The sequence below is a fragment of the Ambystoma mexicanum genome, chromosome 3q, assembly GCF_040938575.1.
Source record: "Ambystoma mexicanum isolate Mex_15411 chromosome 3q, UKY_AmexF1_1, whole genome shotgun sequence".
Classification (NCBI taxonomy): domain Eukaryota; kingdom Metazoa; phylum Chordata; class Amphibia; order Caudata; family Ambystomatidae; genus Ambystoma; species Ambystoma mexicanum.
The window spans coordinates 1,170,284,436-1,170,304,890 of record NC_090926.1 but is presented as its reverse complement, the minus strand read 5'-3'; the positions used below and the strand labels follow the sequence as shown (position 1 = coordinate 1,170,304,890).

At 51.0% G+C, this 20,455-nt stretch overlaps 1 protein-coding gene across 1 annotated transcript in view; it reads right to left on the bottom strand.

Annotated features, from left to right (window-relative positions):
• Nucleotides 1-14,782: 14,782 nt before the first annotated feature.
• NXNL1 (nucleoredoxin like 1) overlaps nucleotides 14,783-20,455 on the bottom strand; it is an 82,944-nt gene continuing 77,271 nt past the window's right edge. Inside the window, exon 3 of the transcript XR_011259929.1 lies at nucleotides 14,783-15,668. The gene's annotated coding sequence lies outside the window, so the exon portion shown is untranslated. The remainder of the gene's footprint in view (nucleotides 15,669-20,455) is intronic.

Genomic DNA, 20,455 nt, shown 5'->3' with positions numbered 1-20,455 from the left:
TTTCGGTGTATGTAGTCCCGGGGGTGGATGTGTAATATCAAAACTTGACCCATCCTTCCACACCATCCCCGCCCCCATATTATATTATCATTATTACCCAACCAAGGCCGTACTTAATGGTAGCACCGAGGAATATGCTTCCTACCTGTTCCCCGATCCTACTCTTTGCCACGGCTGCACTCTTGTATGGCCGACAACTCCTTACCCTGATCTGGCTCATTGGTGTTTCGCCCCTCGCCACAACGCTCCATGTATCCTCTCCTTCTTCCTTCGCTCCGCTCACGAATGGACGGACCCTCCTTCCACGAACGCTGCACCCGGAGCTCTTCCATCCCGGAACGGCAGCAGGATCAACTCGAACCAAACGAAGTCCTCTGAAGGCGGGCGTCCCACTAGAAACGAAATTCCTTGTCCTTGTCAGGTGGCGGCGACCGGGTCCCAGTGCAGGAGCGAGATGCCTGGTCCCTGGTCCCGCCTGCTTATATCCTGCAAGCCCCGCCCCCTTCCTTTTGTTTATCTTTCGCGGGCTTTCGGCCCATTCAGCTTTGGCGCCGTTTCGCCCCCTTGTACTTTACCCTTCCGGGTGAGGGCCCCCGCTCCCGGCGGCATGACCCCGCAGGGGTTACCCTGCTGCCTCCTCCATTTTGCGGACGTTTTCCGTCGTCAGCTCCATGTTGCGCTCACGTGACACCGTCACAGGCATCACACTTCTAAGTATCTGGTCAGATAGCACAGCGAGCTAAGCGCTCGCCCCTGATATCTGTCTGCAGCCTTCTGGGGCAGGCTCAAATACCGGCAGGATCAACTCAGCCTTTCATCCGTCCAAGGTCGATAAAATGGGAACCATTCTGACCATTCTGTGGGATAATAATGTCTTCTGTTATTTGAGTGCTCTGTAGAGCTATATAATAAATACATTATTATTATATGCAGGAGGACTTTTCCCTAAAACGTGACCGTGGGCCCCATCGGGCGGGCGCCATTGCACACAAAAGGTTATTTGAACGTCGTCAGCAGAGGGGACCCGACACATTTGGCAAACGTAGAAGTGAAAAGGACGCGGCCTCTTTAAATATAGCTTCCTTCTCGCATCTATCCACGCAGCTGACAGAACACATTCCTGTGCCCATACTGGGCCCCTGGGGCACACTGGCACCCTTTGTCTGGATGCTTCAGCGCTCTCTGTGTAGGCAGATGGGATCAAGTGCTCCCTGTGTACCAGAGCTGTCTGCGGCCATAAGAATTCGGAGCCGGCGGTCACAACAGACAGGAAGTAAGGGCTACGACCATCCCCTGCTTTATGAGCCCCAGAGCACCATCTTAGAACCGGCAGGGAAAGAGATCTTGAGGGCTTCTTTGCTCCACTTATGGCCTACTGAGGATTGGAACCTGCGCGCTGCGCATAACACGCCAGCGACAAATCACACTGCTCTATCTCGCAGATGCAGAACACTGCCTTCATTTATTTGTGTGGACTGCATGGCAATTGCGAGCTCCACTTGCCAGTGAGCTGTGTTTGTATTCTTCAGTTAAGCATGGATTGCTGCAGACACCTTGTATGCACAGGTGACGGCTGTAGTCCATGTCTGAGAGCAGGCCATTGCGTTTCCCAATAGCTTGGTGGTGTCGCGCGGTGCTCATGGCCCCCTGGATAGGTCAGGGGGCGTCTATGCTGGTATAAAGGGACATGCGAGTGCATAAGCAAGAGGCAAAACAAGAAGGAAGAACAGACAAGCTAATAAGGCCAACCATTGGGAAAGCCAATAGTTTGGGCGTTTACTGCTGTTCTTTGCATTTTACATTTTTAGGCACCAGGGTGCAAGGAGGGGAGTGCAATATTGCAAGGGAGGCGGCAAGAGGGGATGCAGGGGTGAAAGGGAATGAGAAGGGGAACAGAGCAAGGGAGGAGGCAAGAGGGGTGAAAGGGAATGAGAAGGGGAACAGAGAAAGGGAGGAGGCAAGAGGGGTGAAAGGGAATGAGAAGGGGAACAGAGCAAGGGAGGAGGCAAGAGGGGATGCAGGGGTGAAAGGGAATGAGAAGGGGAACAGAGCAAGGGAGGAGGCAAGAGGGGATGCAGGAGTGAAAGGGAATGAGAGGGGGAACAGAGAAAGGGAGGAGGATAAGAGGGGATGCAGGGGTGAAAGGAAATGAGAAGGAGAACAGAGCAAGGGAGGAGGCAAGAGGGGTGAAAGGGAATGAGAAGGGGAACAGAGCAAGGGAGGAGGCAAGAGGGGTGAAAGGGAAGGAGAAGGGGAACAGAGCAAGGGAGGAGGCAAGAGGGGTGAAAGGGAATGAGAAGGGGAACAGAGCAAGGGAGGAGGCAAGAGGGGTGAAAGGGAATGAGAAAGGGAACAGAGCAAGGGAGGAGGCAAGAGGGGATGCAGGGGTGAAAGGGAATGAAAAGGAGAACAGAGCAAGGGAGAAGGCAAGAGGGGATGCAGGGGTGAAAGGTAATGAGAAGGGGAACAGAGCAAGGGAGGAGGCAAGAGGGGATGGAGGAATGAAAGGGAATGAGAAGGGGAACAGAGCAAGGGAGGAGGCAAGAGGGGATGCAGGAGTGAAAATGAATGAGAAGGGGAACAGAGCAAGGGAGGAGGCAAGAGGGGATGGAGGGATGAAAGGTAATGAGAATTGGAACAGAGCAAGGGAGGAGGCAAGAGGGGATGGAGGGATGAAAGGGAATGAGAAGGGGAACAGAGCAAGGGAGGAGGCAAGAGGGGATGCAGGAGTGAAAATGAATGAGAAGGGGAACAGAGCAAGGGAGGAGGCAAGAGGGGATGCAGGGGTGAAAGGGAATGAGAAAGGCAACAGAGCAAGGGTGGAGGCAAGAGGGGATGCAGGGGTGAAAGGGAATGAGAAAGGCAACAGAGCAAGGGTGGAGGCAAGAGGGGATGCAGGGGTGAAAGGGAATGAGAAGGGCAACAGAGCAAGGGCGGAAGCTATTGGGAGAGGGTGCCATTGATGATGAGAAGAAGGAAACATGAACGAGAAAGGGTTAGAGTGGGAGGGTCAGAGAAAAAGAGAGGGTGTGAGAGGAAGGATGGGAGAAAAACGTCTCTGAGCAAAGGTAAGAGTCGGAGAAGATGGAATGCGGGTGCAAGAGGCGATATCTTCTAGCCTGCCAAGGTGAGAGGGACAGGAAAGGCATAAGGAAGAAAGGTAAAAAGAGAATCAGAGTGCAGAGGGAGTGACAGCGCAGGTAGAGTGTGACAGTGCAGAGAGAGTGAGAGACAGTGACAGCTGTAAGGAACTCATTCATGGGGGCAACAAGACAGACACAAGTGATCACAGTTCAAGGCTGTTTATTGAACAATGAATGTACAATGGAAAAACACCTAATCTAAACCTAAATCTAAGATGGGAGCAAGCGTCGACCATCAAATGAAATATAAGGCAGTCCTAGTGGTGGTGTGTCAAATAAAAAGGGCCTATACTAAGAGACCTATTGCTAAACCTTACAACTAATACATAAAGTGTGTGGGATAGTTGTCAAGAAAAGAAAGAAGTGGTCTCAAATAATATGTCAGGATGCGGTAGCCTGGGTCTCCCTACCCCACGTTTTAAGCACGGGTAAGGTGGGATCGTGGAGCACAGCACACTCTCGAACTCTCCCAGCATGAGATGACAGTTCGGCTTTCAGCTATCAGGGCCATCGATGGTCGAAAGTCTATTTGTTTCGAGGACCTGATGTCTTCAAATAACAAAACAAAAGTTCCTTCAACAAATGAAAGTTAATTACTTGCTTTTACCTAGGGTGAGGATTCTCCACCCTTGGGCACCCCTCCTCCGGACGCTGACCCCTCTCAAATCTTAGCCTCCATCGGTCGGGTTCACTATGGATTTTCCTTCTTCACAAATTGTAATGTCTTTTTAAATAGTTCCAGTGGACATCCCTCGACCGGGTATACTTTTATCAACACACTGTTTCTTGGGACTTTAGACTTTGCCCCTTTTCTCTGGCATCCCGTGGTCAGGCTCACTCTTGCCGTCTCTTTTACACAGTTCAATGTCGCTGGTATTCACTTCCCTTGTTTCCTCTCAATGTGGGATTCATTTCCCTTGGTTTTTCTCATCAGTTTGTAGAACAAAGACATTCGACTGTAGGGGTTTTTCCTTGTATGATCACTTTCACCTAACTGGGCGGCTTCTCTACGACCTTCTGGTTTCTGTAGTTTCATTTAAACGGGGATCGACCAGTGTCTTAGCAGCCACGTGGTGCCAGTTCCCTTCTGTAGCTGGTCTCCCGTTAACACTTTTTACAGTTCATTGAACTTGGTTAAAACGTGCCACTTTGTGTCTTTCATTCCACACAGGCCGGTTCTTATCGGTTCTTCCTTTGACTCCCCGGCTGTGATGAACTGTTTGGCTTTCCTCCTTTTGGCCTACTTACCATGGTTGCAGGAACCTCCCTCGTTCCTGCTTATCAGCATAAACTTGCCCCGTGTGCCGTTGACATCTGCTGCAATTCAGTGATGCTATTGTTTGCAGTCTTAGGGATCTCTTTCATAAAGGTTCCATGGGCCTGGGACGAAAAGGGCAAGGTTTTTTCTCTCCTCGCCACCCTCTCGATTCCTGCCGCCTTTCTCCTGCTCTTGAACTGCTGCGCCTGATTAGACGTCTCATCATGCTGTCTGCCGTGCTCCTACTATGCTCTCGGGCTCCACCTTTTATCCCTGTGGTGAAGGGAAAGGGCCATCAGGTGTGTGTGATTCTTGTCAATTGCCTGGCTTTGCCTGACCCTTGTATTGGGACATGTCAAGTAAAATATTAGTCCGTTGTCCTTTGTGTTGTGCAAAAGTGTTTCTGTCGGAAGGGGGGGCAGTGGTTTGAATGTCCTACGTGAGAGGATGGGGAAAAGGTATCAAAGGAAGGGGGATACTGCATCTCACCCGTCGGTGTCCCACTCCCACTCCACAAGGACCCCCCATCCAGGTGATCCTCCCTCACTGGTCCACCCCCAGGAAGTGGATCCAATAGTGATGGGCGTGTCCTGGCCACCTGGATGACAGATCCCCGGGGACTAGCTAGGGAGACACCTTCAGCTTTCTCACAGAGCGCAAAAAGATAGAGAGACAGCTGAGATAAAGAGTGATAGCACAAAGAGAGTAACAATGCAGAGAGAGAGTGACATCTCAGAGAGTGACAGCACAGAGAGTGAGTGACAGCACAGATAGTGAAAGCACAGAGAGAAATAGAGAGAGCGAAGAGAAGGAGAGAGAGAGAGAGACAGCACAGAGAAAGCATGATGCCTCTATCAGTTTGATATATTTATGGGCTTTAGAGGTGCTGAAGTAACTGGAAACGTGACTTGGTAACCATTCACGTACAGAAGGGTGGCGGTGCTGGTAACCATCCGCATACCCAAAGGTGGCGGTGCTGGTAACCATCTACATACATAAAGGTGGCTGTGCTGGTAACCATCCGCATACATAAGGGTGGCGGTGCAGGTAACCATCTGCGTACACAAGGGTGGCGGTGCTGGTAACCATCCGCATACATAAGGGTGGCGGTGCTGGTAACCATCCGCATACATAAGGGTGGCGGTGCTGGTAACCATCCACGTACACAATGGTGGCGGTGCTGGTAACCATCCGCATACACAAGGGTGGCGGTGCTGGTAACCATCCGCATACACAAGGGTGGCGGTGCTGGTAACCATCCGCATACGCAAGGGTGGCGGTGCTGGTAACCATCCGCATCCACAAGGGTGGTGGTGCTGGTAACCATGCGCGTACGCAAGGGTGGCGGTGCTGGTAACCATCCACATACACAAGGGTGGTGGTGCTGTTAACCATCCGCGTACGCAGGGGTGGCGGTGCTGGTAACAATCCGCGTACACAAGGGTGGCGGTGCAATTCCCTAGGTTAGGGCGCTGCAGATGATTTACAGCACCACTCCCATTAACCCTAGACATCAAAGCCAACAGAGTCCAAATCATGGAGCAACCATGGGGTTGGTCTCTCAGAGAAGGATATTCCTAACCCTAATGACTTCATTCCCTTGTTGAGTGTAGCAGCCCAGTGCTCCACACCAGAGTGTGGAAATAAGGGAGGAGAGGAGCCATAGAAGGCCTTTTCAGGCAGACTCCTCCAGGAGGCAAAACCCTCTGTAGCATGTAACACTCAGCAAAGATCCCAAAATGTAAAACTTGAAAACCGATCGGAAACCAGCACTGATGTCTCCAAAAAAACATCAATAAGCACATATGCTTCTGCGCTGAAGAGCCCGGGCGAGAGAATGGCAGAATATGCATCCATGGGGACTGATGATGCTGGGTAGGTACCGACTGCCAGGTGGCAGGATGGACTGACGGACAAAGGCCAGTGATGACACAGGGCCCTTCTTTGGTATTCATTGGTGGCCCCAGATGAACACATTGCACTGACATAGTATGGGTTAGACTTTCACCAACATCTAACTCAAACTCCTATAAAAGCAACTCCATTGGGACAAGCTTTGCAAGCTTTTAGTGCCAGACATACACAAAACTATCAAAAATAATTTCTCAAACACGAGCACTGAAAAAAGCAGTGAAAGAATCAGCATGGCAGGGATCGCCGTGATTTTATGGCGATTAAAGAAACCGAGCACACACACCAATCTATATCACTGCACACATCGTCTAACAGCGAGATACACAGTTTGGCCTTACAAGCTTCGCTCAAATGCACAAATTTCTGGTGTTCACTAGCAAAGCTTGTGTTAAGTGTATGCAGCACGTGCTCCATAGACATCCATGGTGTGGGCTGTGGGTTTGGGTAGAATTTCATTTTGTGTGGGCTCGTAGCAGCCTTTTACTTGTTTACCATTCTCTCTTCCTCATCTCTTCTTGTTCCCGTCTCCATAACCGCCCTCCGACCCTGACTGGTCAGCCAGTCCGTCCCGGTGTTGTGCTCTGTAGCAAGCTCTGTAGCAAGCTCCTGCGGCTTGCCTCGCCAATTGAATCGAGTGGCTGGAGTTAGCAGGTGGGCATTTCAAGGCTTAATCCTTAGCCATCTGTGGTGTTGGCTGTGGGTTTGGTTATAATTTCGTTTCTGGGTGTTTTCCACTGACTGCTGTACTGTGAAGAGTGGCCCTTTCCCAATAGCGAGACACTCGAACCTAGGTGTATTTGCACTATCACATCTCAATGCATAGGCCACTTCCCATTGTCCACCATACCTCGTGGGTAGATCCCCAACATCCCCTGGTAAAATATCCACACCCCTAGAATCGTATCAAGCTTGGGACCCCCTACTACCACCCAAGTCAATCCTACTGCAGAACTTGGTCACCCCAGTCAATCTCCCACCAACAACATCTCGCCACCCCCAAAATCTGCGGATTAACACCCACGGAACAAGTCACAAGACTGCCGAGATTACACCGTTATACCTCTGGGATGGTCCTTTATCTTTCCGAGGCAGCCGTCCTTCCAGCCTTCTTCCTTCCAGCCTTCTTCCTTCCAGCCTTCTTCCTTCCAGCTTTCTTCCCTCCAGCAAACTCCCTTGTAGCGAGGAACCGCCAGCAAGTATCTCTGCTTCCACTGAGTGCAAGACACTGGGGGTCATTCCGAGGTTGGAGGTAAGGGAAAACCAATGCCGGTAATGGATTACCGGCATCGTTTACCGCTACGGGCTATTCTGACCAACCAGACCGCTATTTATGGTACCGTAAAGTACGATGCAGTAAATAGCGGTCTTGGGTCACGTACGCGACACGCCATGCCGATATTAGCGGCATGGCGTAAACCGGAGCTAATCACAAGTAATGCGCACATGTAAATAACGGCCTCCTTAAGCCCGTAAAGTACCTTACCGGCATGGAGTACATACAGGCATCTCAGAGAAGGTGTTAAGAACCCTGAGCAGTGGTTCCCAGAGCCACAGGTGCACACAATCAGCACAGGTGTAGGCAATGGAGTCTGCCACAGCAGAAAAGGATCACACCCACACACCACACCCCCTCCCACACCAAGATGATACAAATAGTGGTAGCATTACTGAAGCAGGAGGCCCTGCTTGCAAGGCCTCAACTACAATAACAACACCAACAACACCAGGCCCCACCACAGAGGAGACACAGTAGGAGAAGGAGGGTGAGACAGGCCCAGCATGCACTACCAGTGCAGCCACCGTTACCACCCCGGCAGCCCCCAATCCCACGCATCATGTCCAGTCCCTCAACCTAACCACTGAGCAGATCCACACCCTGTACCAGCTTCAGTGTGACACCATCACCACCATAGTCGACCTGAGACATGACGACATAGTGAGCATCATAGAAATATGCACTGCCATCCCCCCTCAACTGAAGGGTCTGTGCTCCACTACCATGTCACAGGCACCTACCAGCACACAGTGGGGCACATGCATGGCATATCACAACTGTTCATTTCACGGACACTGAACCAAGTGCTGGATCACCTCCTCAAGCACACAAGGGACTACAAATCCCTACCATGGACTACCCAGGAGATATACAATACAAAAGTTGCCTCCCATGCACTGGCAGGCATGCCAAATTGCATAGGTGCCCTGGACTGCAACCACGTGGAGTTGGCGGTCCCGCATGGCATGGAGGTGGCGTATCGCAACCGCAAGCATTACCACTCCACCAACGTGCAGACGGTATGCAACGCAATCAAGATCATCACCCATGGGTGGGGCCGAAAACCAGGATCAACTCATGACTCAATGGTCCTGCTGAACTCCACGCTACCTCGCTACACGGAGCAACATGCAGGACGACGTGCCTGGCTGCTTGGTGAGTAGCCTGACTGTGCCATGGCAGTGCATCAGTGTCATGAGATGGATGCCTGCATACTCAAACCGGGTGGAAATGTTGACGCCAGTGCACGATGTGCACCCTACCAAACACTGTGCCACAGAGCCAGTGTAACGGCACATGACTACAGAATCCCACATTCAGTGGCGGCTGCTGTCATAGGGCGGCCGGGCGCCGCCCCCCCAGAAAAGAAAGAGAAAAGAAAGAGGAAGCTAAAAGAGATTCAATCAGAGAACTTCTCTGATTGAATCTCCTTTTTAGCTTGCATTTCCTTTGCCAACAGCGCGGGGGCGCTGTGGCAAGGCAAGGCACAGCACAATACTAAGGGCCGTGCCCGGCTGCTTTCTCAGCGGGGCGCGTCCCGTTTTACGAGTAACTTCTTCAATAGTAGAGTGCGTGGAGCTCATAGCTCCACGCACTCTACGTAAGCCCCTTAATTAGAAGGCTGGCGGGGCACTTCAGGGGTGGCCCCGCCAGTCTAAAATGTGCACAAACAGCGCACTAGGTCAGGAAATAAATGAAATCCCCGAGGCCCTCCCCTGCATGGACACAGTAATGTCATTGGTTGTTTGCCAGCCAATGACAACCCTTGCATTGGCTGGCAATCAGCCAATGACATTACTGTATTTATGCAGATCTCGTGCTGGTGCAGGGTGTGTGGGTGCGCCTGCGCCACCTTCACACTCTCTCCCCTGGATTCTTTCTTTTCGGACGACGGCAGGACAGGAGTCACACTACGCGACGCAAGCTGAGCCTCAGCAGCCCTGCCCTGAAGACCACCAGCCCAGCAGAGACGGCCTGGACCACGAGTTGCCGGCGGGTAAGTACCAGGTGGTCCCAGATGTTGTTATGTTATCTGTTTTGGAGACGCGGTCCACGGCCCCAGTCAGCAACACTGAAAGACGTGTAGGCCAGGGCCTACGTCTTTCAGTGTTGCTGACTGTGACTGCCGTAACTTGGGGCCTTGTGTCTCTGCCTTGGTGGTAGAGGGCCTGGGCCCACCTACCACCAAGCTGGGGGCCAAGGCGGGGGCCGCCTGGCCTGGGCCTTTCTTTACCCCGGTCCGTGGGCCAAGGCCCAAGGCCTTGGGCCACGGACAGCAAGGCCCAGGCAGGCGTGCTGCAGTAGTGCCTGCGTAGCATCTTCTCTGACTGACTCCATCCAAAATGTGCTGTTTAATATTTTCGGCATTTTTGGACAAAAAATGCCGAAAATATAAACGGCACAAGTAGAGCCCTGGCAACGCGATGGAGAGGCCTGGCACAGTGGCACCACCACGGCTGGTGCCTGGTGGCCACTGGCCAGGCCTAGCATGATGCGGGAGGGGTCACGTCGCGGGGGCAAAGAGCTTGATCATTGTTGGACGGTCTTATGTGATTGGGTGTATCTTGGTGGACAACACTGTGGGGGGTGTTTAAAATGTTGTGGGTGGATGGGATGGGTTTTGGAAGGAATGTGATGGGGATGTTTGCAGGACACAGTGCCTGCTGAGTTAGGTGGCATAGAATGCGGTGTTTAGCTGTTTCTCTTGGTTCATACGTCCCATAAAGCCTCGTTATTGACTTCACTCAGAATGAGGCCAAGCAGCGGTGGTGACCTCCGTTTCCTTGGTCTGAGTGCAGTGTATGAGACCCCTGCAGAAACGAACCATTTGTGTGTAAATAAAACACTGCATATATGTCCTTGACGCGGGCGTGTGCTCAGATATGTTTGTGGTATACTCACACAAACGCGCAAGATTTCATAATTTTGGGAAGAAAACGAGCATGGCGGCAGCGTGTTCCTCAATCCCTTTTTTCACGTGCTTTGAAATACTGATGCAGTTAGATGGTAAGCTAAGGTAAGCGCCCTTTTGCTAATAACGTTGGCCTCACTGCCCTTATCTTTGTAAAAGACCGTTGTGGGACGGGGCTGGAGGAGGATCGGGTTAGTTAGGGTGACCATATTTTCAAAATAAAAAACGGGGCAATCCACCAAGCCTAGGTAACACCGACTCCATCCAAAATGTGCTGTTTAATATTTTTGGCATTTTTGGACAAAAAATGCTGAAAATATAAAACGGCACAAGTAGAGCACTGGCAGCGCGAAGGAGAGGCCTGGCACAGTGGCACCACCACGGCTGGTGCCTGGTGGCCACTGGCCAGGCCTAGCATGATGCGGGAGGGGTCACGGGCCGCGGCTGCCTGTGTCAAGCCACAGAGGAGACTGTGAAGAATTGCCTGAATCTGTAGGGAGAATAGATCCGCCCCAGGTCCATGTTAGACGGGAAAGAAAGGTCAGTTTCCTTATTGCTATACAGTGGTCAGGCCAGTATGATATGATATGGCATTTATAACACACCTGCACACAAGTAGCCACCTTAGTAAGCCTGGCATCCCCAGCTAGGGTGACCAGATTTTCCAGATGACAATCCAGGACGACCAACACCATAAAAGGACAACCACCCCCACAGCCCATCCCCCAACTCCGAACCACCCTGAAACCGTCCCTGCCCTTCATCGCATCCCCCTCTGCCCCACAGTATTTTCAGCACCGCTCCTTCTCCTATAAATTGTGCACTTTTGACTGTGGATATAAGCTTATTAATAAGAAAAAGCTTTTGCTTTGATACGTGTTCCAAGCCTTGCTGTTCTTTCACTTAATGTGATGCCATTGCCTAGTACCTATATGCTTAGGAGTTCGAGGCCAGCCTGCCATGACACAATTTTGTGTGTATTTTGATTTATACGTACTTTATAATTGTTGCCGTACCTCCCTTTCCACAAAAACAGGGGCTCGCACGACCCTCCCCCCCTTCCCCCAAAACTGTGACAGGGTTTTTAAAAACTGTTGAGATGGGGGGATGGACAGCTCAATTCCGGACTGTCCCAGCAACACCAGGAGATCTGGTCACCCCATCCCCAGCCCAGCGGCCCGGTTTCATCACCAACTCTACTCTTAACTACAAAGGTGTTCACAAAGTACATTCTAGGTAAAACATCATATCCTTTATAAAAATGTATTTTGAAGGTCCATAGAAACAGCACTTGCGACTATTTGTGTGCTCCGTGTTTAATAAACCAAGTGTGTGAAGTGCACACAATTCTTTGCTGACAATGCATGACAAGGACGCCTCCTCACCTTTGCTGGCTTTTGCCTTCGGGTGGATAGCTCAGTGGTAACGTGCTCGCCTTGGAAGCAAGACGACACAGAGCAAATCGTGTTCGATCTCCGGGCCCGCGCTTACAAACCTCCGGGTATTAAGCACATTATAAATAACCTATCGTATCAGGGTGTCCAGGAAATCATTGCAGCGAGCTATGTTTCTGCAGGATCCCACATGGGGGTCTGGGCATCTTCTGAATGTCTATCAAGAAAGTTTGGGGGTGGTTTGATTTTATTGCGTAAATAGAAATTCCATTATTTATTAAAACTCATGTGTCGCACCTGGATCCAGTAAAAGCCATGTCTTAGATGCCAGTTAGATATTTCACTAGCATGAGCCATTCATGGCTGGCAAATTGCAACTTGAAACATCCTGCTCCTGAAAGCAGCCTTTTCTGTCTCATTTTTTGTTTTTTGTTGTTGCTTGCAGTAGAGTGTCTTGGTGGACACCCCCCTCGATTCATTCCAAATGGTGTCACCTGGATCCATTTGCTGACATACAGCTTTTTGGGCCTCTACTGAAGTCGTACTCTGTCCATCCACGTGCACTGCACCACCCTCCTTAACCCGTCCGTGCAGCTGTAGATGTTGCCATGCAAGCGCCACTCTTTCCCTCGCTCGTCACCAATTTCTTTCCCTCCCTCTTCTGCGCCTTTCTTTCCCTCGCCACGCCCTTTCCTCTCACAACCTCTCTTTCCCTCAGTGCCCAGCCTTCTCGACTCACAGACCATCATTGCAATGCCTACACCAAAGGAAACACCATTGGCTTTGCCAATGCTTGTTTAGCATTTATCTAGCACTTCTTAAGGTGTAGACTGTTACATGCACCCCCATTTTGGACAATTAAGTGGGCTGAGGCACAGAGAGAGAGAGGTCAGAAAATGCCTAAAATCCCACCTTAGTAAGAGGATGAACGCATGTGAATGCCAGTAACAGCATGACAAACATATGTTTCCATCATTACTGACTATATAATGAATTTCTTTATGCACACACCATAGTACCAGCTATTCTCAATACAAGCTGCTGTAAAATACACCATCACACTTGCACACGTAAGAATAGTGGGTGGACAGTCATAATGTCGAAAAAAAAATGTCGACAGACAAAAATGTCGACAAAAAAATGTCGAAAAAAAAAATGGCGACTTTCTCTTTTTTTAATTATATATTTATTTTAGGGGTTTGGGAGCTAAAAAAAAGGGAAAAATTAAAAAAAAAATTAAAAAAGGGGGGTTGAGGAGGGAACCCCCCCATATAAAAAAAAATGCATTGAAAAAAAAAGTCGACATTTTATTTTTCGACATTTTTTTTACGACATTTTGACTGTCGACATTTTGACTGTCGACATTATGACTATAAACCAGAATAGTGTACCACCATTAATATGTAAAACCGAATGCTTTTTTCATATTTCGGTGGTTTTTTTGGACAGTAAATTGCACATTTTGTAGGCCATTTTTCAAAACATTTTGCGGGGGGAGAACTCCCACGCACCCCCCTTGGGGGGGTGGGCTCGCGCGCTGCGCGCGCTCGCTACTAAATTTGCCCTGGGAAATGTACGCCCCACCAGTTTTCAAACTCACCAGCCACCACTGCCCACATTGATGAAGTAAGGCCCACACCTAACACTACATGACCAACAGGTGACAAGGCCACATCCCACAACACATGTAACACTCATCGGCAGCCCTCACACACCATAAGGGCATGTAGGAAAACACACTGCATATGCACTATGTGGCTGCCTCCAGCATATCACCACAGTGGAGATTCATCCCTGGGAGTGGATTGAACTGAGGCCAGCAGGGATACCACACCGCATCACCGGTTCGGCACACCCATAGGAGTGCTGGAAGACACCATAGTACAGATCAGTGCAGTATGATGAATATGCTACTGACTACAACCAACACACCCAACTACGGAATCTCACAGTACACAGCACTTCAAGGATCTTACCCCAAGACTGCTGCATGCATAAACAATGCTTGTTCTACAAGATGTGCATGCCATAGTCCATAGACCATCTCGAAGATGCTACCCCCTACATCATTCCACTGCACAGGACACATAGCAGGGCCAGGAATGGGGTCAATGCATCCATGGACATGTGCGTATGGGCAGAAATGACCTGCTGCCATGTAAGACTAGTTCAGTTGTCCACCAAGAATGTCCACTTACCTTCATTCCCTACACATGCAGGTGATGGTGGCTGTCCCTTCACGCCGTGGCTCAGGATCCCTGTCAGAAACCCACAGAACAGGCCGGAGGAGGCCTACAATATTGCCCATACCCGTGCACGTGTGGTGATTAAGCAGGCACTTGGCCTGTTGCAGGCACTTGGCCTGTTCAAGGCACGAATAAGTTGCCTCAGCCGGTCGGGTGGGGCACCCATCTACTGCAATGAGAAGGTGTCCAAGCCCCCCATGTCATGTGTAATGCTGCACAATATGTGCATCCCTTGGAACATGCCCCTGTCTCCTGACATGGGACTGTTACCACCAGATGATGATGAAGGGTAGGAGGAGGAGGAAGGGGCAGGACAGCATCATGGTGCCGATGCACAGCATGGACATGCCGTGTGGCAAACATTGATTGGACATTAAAACCGAAACACAAGTCAGCAGAGGGTGTCATGACATGGGGACATAGGGCACTGGGTGTGGGGATACATGTACACCATGCACTGTCAGATATCAGTATACACATGCTCAATGATGAATGTCCACACAGGTTTACCTTTGCAACACAAACAGTGTATTGAAATTGTACGTACATAAGTGTATTACAAACCCTCCACCATCCCACCCCTCCAACTCCCAAACACACCCTCACCTCCCTGCCCCCCAACTCCCCAACACACCGTCACCCTGCTCCCCCACAACTCCCCAACACAACCTCACTCCCTTCCCCCCAACTCCCCAACATTAGTCCCATGGTGTCCATCTAGGCCACATGTGGCAGGTATGCAAGTCACTCCGCGCTCCTGGGGCCCGGGGGAGCCATGTCCCGGCGGCGCTGGGAACGTAGTGAACGACGCAGTGGGCTCGTCCGGGTGACTGGTCGAGGGGGTGTCCTCATGCTGAGCCGGCTGAGAAGGACGCGCAACCTCAAGGGCATCAGCAATGCGCCCGAGGACTTCACATAGGCGGTTTGTGCTGTCCGTCACCATCTGCCAAATTGCCCTTAGTTCCTCCCGCCACTCCTCCCTGCCCCGGCGATTGCCTTGCATCACCTCAGTGATGAGGGCCGTGAGCTGCGCTGCACGCTGTGCATCAGCTGATGGGGTGTCGTCCCTGCAGGGGATTGGGCTTCCATGCCCTGACAGGGCTTCGGCTGGGGGGGACTGGGCACAGGATTGGCCTGTTCCTGTGCTTCTCCACGGGCACATTGGCCAGTTGTGTCTGGCTCCCCCGAGTCGCTGCATGACACCTGTGGGTAGTTGCTGGCCTCTGGGTTGTGGACGATTGGGTATGAGTCCTACTCTGTCGCTCCACAGGTGGACAAGGGACTGTCCATGGATTCCAGGGGGGCCGTGGCTGCCACCTCCCCAGCGATGCTGGACCCCTCGGACCTTGGGGTGGACAATGTACCTGCCACCAATGCAGGGAAGGGTGGGGGTGGTGCACCCTCCATGGGCCTTGCAGGAGCCGGTTTAGGTGTGTCCTTCCTGGCTGGGATGCGGTGGACCCTGCCTTTGCCTCTGGAGGTGGTGGGACAGCTGGTCTCGTGGTCCTCGCTGTCATGCTCACTGCCTGTGGGGGTAGAAGAGAGGGACGGCATTAGTGATGATTTGAGACGCAACTTACATTCATGGCTACGTTCACATATTCAGTCATTTGGGGTTTATGGGCATTTGGGTATGCAACAGCACTACATTCTATTTATGGGTGTGATATGTATGCAGTTGTCGGTGTCACTCATCCTGGCCGGGTACTGTGCAGTCTGACTCGCACACTGGCCACACCAGCTGCACAGTGTGCATCATGGGATGTGCCAGTTTGTGCACTATGTGTGATGTGCTTTATGCCCTTGCACTTGGAACTTGCTTGGGTCGTAGTTGGTTCGGCATGATTTTAATGGTGGGGGAGGGCACCATTTTGTGATTCCTTGGGAGTGTATATCATGGAATTGGCATTGGCAGTGTTGACTTTGGCCACTCAACTCCATCAGCGGACGACGGTGCCCCACACTCCATGTTGCTGACGCCTTCTATTGATTCCTGTCCAATCAGGCCGGCACACATCACCTCCCATGGCATCAGTTTCATGGGGGAACTTGGGCCCCCTCCGGTCTCCTGGGCATGGCTGCGGTTGGCAGAGAGGATGCTCCGCACCCTCAGCCACAGGTCATCCCACCGCTTGCGCCAGTTATTGGGTGTGCGGGGGGTGGTGCCGACTGCGCTCACCCTCTGGGCCACTAGTGCCCAGATGTTCTTCTTCCAGAGCACCGGGTCTCTGCGCATGTCTCCGCCGAACATGATGTCAGCGTGCTCCTCAAGGGTGTCAACCATGATCTGCAATTCGTCTGGCTGAATCGCTGCTTGCGGAGCCGGTCTGCTGTCTTATTGGGTGCTTTTGGCATTCCTGCAGATTCTGATGGCCTTTTCCAGGGTTCAAAATGCTCCCAAGGGTGCTGCCTGTTGAGGATTGCAATGGATTGTGTTTTTAAAGATGGCCGCCACGCTCCTTCCCGTGCCTGTGCGATGACGACATTTCCGGTTCCGTTGTCTAACCGTGGCCGCAATTTACGGCCACCGTTATTTACGGACATCGCTGTTTCCACTTTGTTCTATGGCAGTATTGTTAAGTACGGTGCGCTTCATGACGGTAAGGGCTTTTTCGGGCCCTTTTGCGTCATGGTGCTAGGTACTTTACCGGCATGGCGCAAAGCTCGTACCCGCGAAGTCGTAATAGGCTGCAATTAGCCGTCTGTTACCAGATCGGACACGTTGTTTGCTCCATGCCGGTAAAGCCTGGTACTTACCTCCAACCTCGGAATTACCCCCACTGTACAAATGATCCCAGTCCTTTTAATACCTGTGAAGCTGTGTGGAGTTTATCAAGGCTGACTCTGATTGGTGCTTTCAATTACGCTCCAGTATTCCCTCTTGGGATTGGCCGTTCCTCACATGAGTATGGACAGGGATTGGCTTAAGAGGAAATGGTTTCCATTAGGGTCTGATTGGATTCACAAGACTTTATAAGCTTTTGTGGCATTCAGCACCGTCTTGCTTTGTAACTCCACAGGCCTGCGGGCCCCTCTTCTGCTGCATGCAGCATTTCCCCCAGTTTGGATGCTGCAATACGTGGTCGGTGAGTGCCTCACTGCTTGTTTCTATATTCCGGTCCACTCCTCTGATTCTGGGAAATTGAGTTCTTTGGTTTGAGACTGTACAGGGCTTTTCTTGAGGCAAAGCTATGATGTCTCCCTGGGACTCGTGGTGTGTGTACGCAATCCTGTGCTCTATGCAGACGTCCTCCCCCTAGCTAAGTGGGGTGTCGCCAGAAAATGATGACGCTGGAGCGGCAACAAACAGCGAATCCTTTCTCTAAGGGGGTGATAAAGACGCTGTCAAATCACCCTTTGGGACCACCTCACTCGCCACACATTTGGGAAATGGGAAATGACACCATTCTAATAACAGTCTTTGGCATTTTATGTGTACACTAAAATGGTTATGTTATGATATGATATTTATAACACACTTAATACCAGACCCGGGGATCGAACCTGTGTTGCTCTGTGTCGTCTTGCTTCCAAGGCGAGCACGTCGCCCCTGAGCTATCCTCCTAAAACAGTTACGGGAAGCATTGTCGCACAGCGTAGCTTTGCTAGAGAGGGAGTCCCAGGTGCCGCGTCTGCAGGTCGCATGTCTGACTCTTCCTGCAGAGGGCGCCCTGTCATGATCATGCTCCTCCTTCCTTGGTTTGGTTTTACATATACTTAGTATAGAAGTATCAAGGGGCTGGGTTGAAGTGCATAAAAATGCACAGGCTACAACAAAAGCAAGTTATAGCAAAAGACAGAACAATTGAAAAGATAGTCCCTACCCAGGCGTTTGTGGGAGTGAGGTGGGTGGGAAGTACAAAGGAGTGCCTTACCATACACAGTGGTCACTATCTGTGGTCCCGGAACTAAAGCTCTTGGTGTAACAGCCCCTCTTTCTCCCACGCTTCACATGGAAGTAGGGCTCTGACTTCTAATGCTTGCGTTGGCATCTTCTGCTTGGGATCTAGGTTTCCTCAATTCCTGAGCTCTACCTGGCAAACATAGTCTCCCTCCATCATCATCCAGCTTGGAATCCCAGCCTGTGAAATGGAGAGTTCTCCAAGGCATTCAGCTGGCAGCTGGCAACGCTGACTGGACTGGCAGTGCTTTGAGGTTCCCGTCGTCGCACTGCACCAGGGCCATCAAGACTTGCATGAGCATGCAAGCTGTATGGCAGATGAGGGTCTGCATAGGCAAATCCAATAGCTTAAGTGGGTGTGTTGATGAGCGTCGAGAAGGTAATGAATTCTTATGCCTACGCACCGTACATAGAATATATCTACATACATCATCGTCGGTCGACGTACATGTCTGGAGTTGACCAAAGGGATTACGAGCATGGTAGCGCACATCAATGGTTGCCTCAGCATTGGTGAGGTCCATCAACGACTGAGCTATGTTGACAATCCCAGGTGCAGGCCTCATGTAGTAGTTACAGAAACCCAGAACGCTTCCCAGGCTCATCATGTGGTTCTGGACAGTTTGGAGAACTTGTACGTTCGCTGGATCAACTGGTACTTCATTCTGGCTCTGTCAAACTGGTATTTTTCATGTGAATCCATTAGATCCGGCTTAATTAGCCGGTCCAGGGCCCTTAAGAGGCCCCTGGTTATATTCCTACAGCATCCTTCCTAAGATTCTGATGTTGTTGAAGTAGATGAGGCCCTCTGCCCTGTGGAGTTTACAAAGCGAGCAACAACGGTCGGAATGCGGCTGGAGCTCCAGGTACGCATTGGCGCATGCAAGTAAAATTGTAGAAGCAGTGAGGGGAAATGAAAGCATTCTTTGCTTGGGCTCCAGTACAGATCAAAGCAATAAACCACTGGCTCCTGGAGAAGCAGTCCAGGAGGATCCTTCTACTGGCTAGTAATGCTGCAATTATTCAACCCCCTGTAATCACTGCACATTCTGATGCTAATCTTTTTTCTTCCATGTGATGGGAAATAGGTCATGGCAGGGGAATCCTATATATTCCTGCCGGCAGCAACAGGTCAAGGTGGCATCTGACATCTTCCGGAACAAGGTGCTTTGACCGCTTCTGGAACGACATGCCGTGGTGCACCCCATAAGCTTCTCCAATGTCCCAATAACAGGTGGAAAAGACGTCTGCTCTCATCGCCATCTCTTCTTGAAGGCGGTGGTCGTTCTCTTGCGGCACCAGTAGCAAGGACAGATTTTGAGAGGGCAAAGGCTGGGACTGAATTCTGTGTGATGGTTGCTTGACTGACAGAGTCGATGGGTTCGAACATTGCAATTTAAATTGGTTTGTCTTTACTCTAGGTCAACACGTGCTATTGTTGTTGGCCCAATCAGTCCTACTGGGATGTTGATGTTTCTTTTTGGGGCAGTGATAAGCTGGTGTGTGTCAAGAGGGGATAGGGACCTCATTCAATCTGGAGCAGGAGGCCTTTCAGGGTGTTTGCCAGATGCTGTCCTATCCCAGAGGTAGGGTGAGGGTGTTGTGGAGGTCCCCTTTCTCTACCCGCATTTATGTGCCTGGTTACAGTTGTAGAGCCCCACTGTCAATCACCCATTGCCTGCCTTGGATCATGCTGGCCAGAGTTCTCTCTTTTCTTAGCTAGAACTACAAAGCCCAGAAAACCTTGCAGCAAATGACAAAGTGCCCAACCCAGAAGAAAGATGCATCAAACAATACAGAGCCGGCAATGGTAACGCTGAGCACACATCACATCCTGCCATTGCACCCACCTTGATAAAGGGGGCGGGGTTGAGGGACAATTTGTATCCTCACACTTGAGTAACCTTGCCCTTGGGAAACGTCACATAGAGAATGGCCCAGGGAACCAGGTGAGCACGATAGTCAATGGAAGGCAAAGAAGGTAAAGCCACGCAAGAGGCAGTATATAAGGGAACAAGAAGAACGGGGGAGTGTGGGTTGTTTGTATAAGGTCAGTTTTTTGTCTATCCTGCCTATCTGTTTATTCCGGTGCACCCAATAACACGGCGGAACTCTTCAAGATCTGCAGGGAACTAGCCAACCCCTCCTCAGTCGCCCTCCCAGGCCCTCTGAAATGCACTGGCCTCACACTTTGCCTCCAAAACCCAGGACATCCTTGCCACCTTTGCTACTCTCCCTCACAACACGTCCCACACCCCCTCACTTCCATCACCCCTACCTCCCCCTTCCTCTTTTCTCTCCCTCTCTCCTGTCACACCTGAAGAAGTTACCAGAGTTGTCCGCTCCATCAAGGTCTCTTCTAAATAGGTCTCCCCCTTGCTCCTCCAGGACCATCAAGGATAACATTGGCTC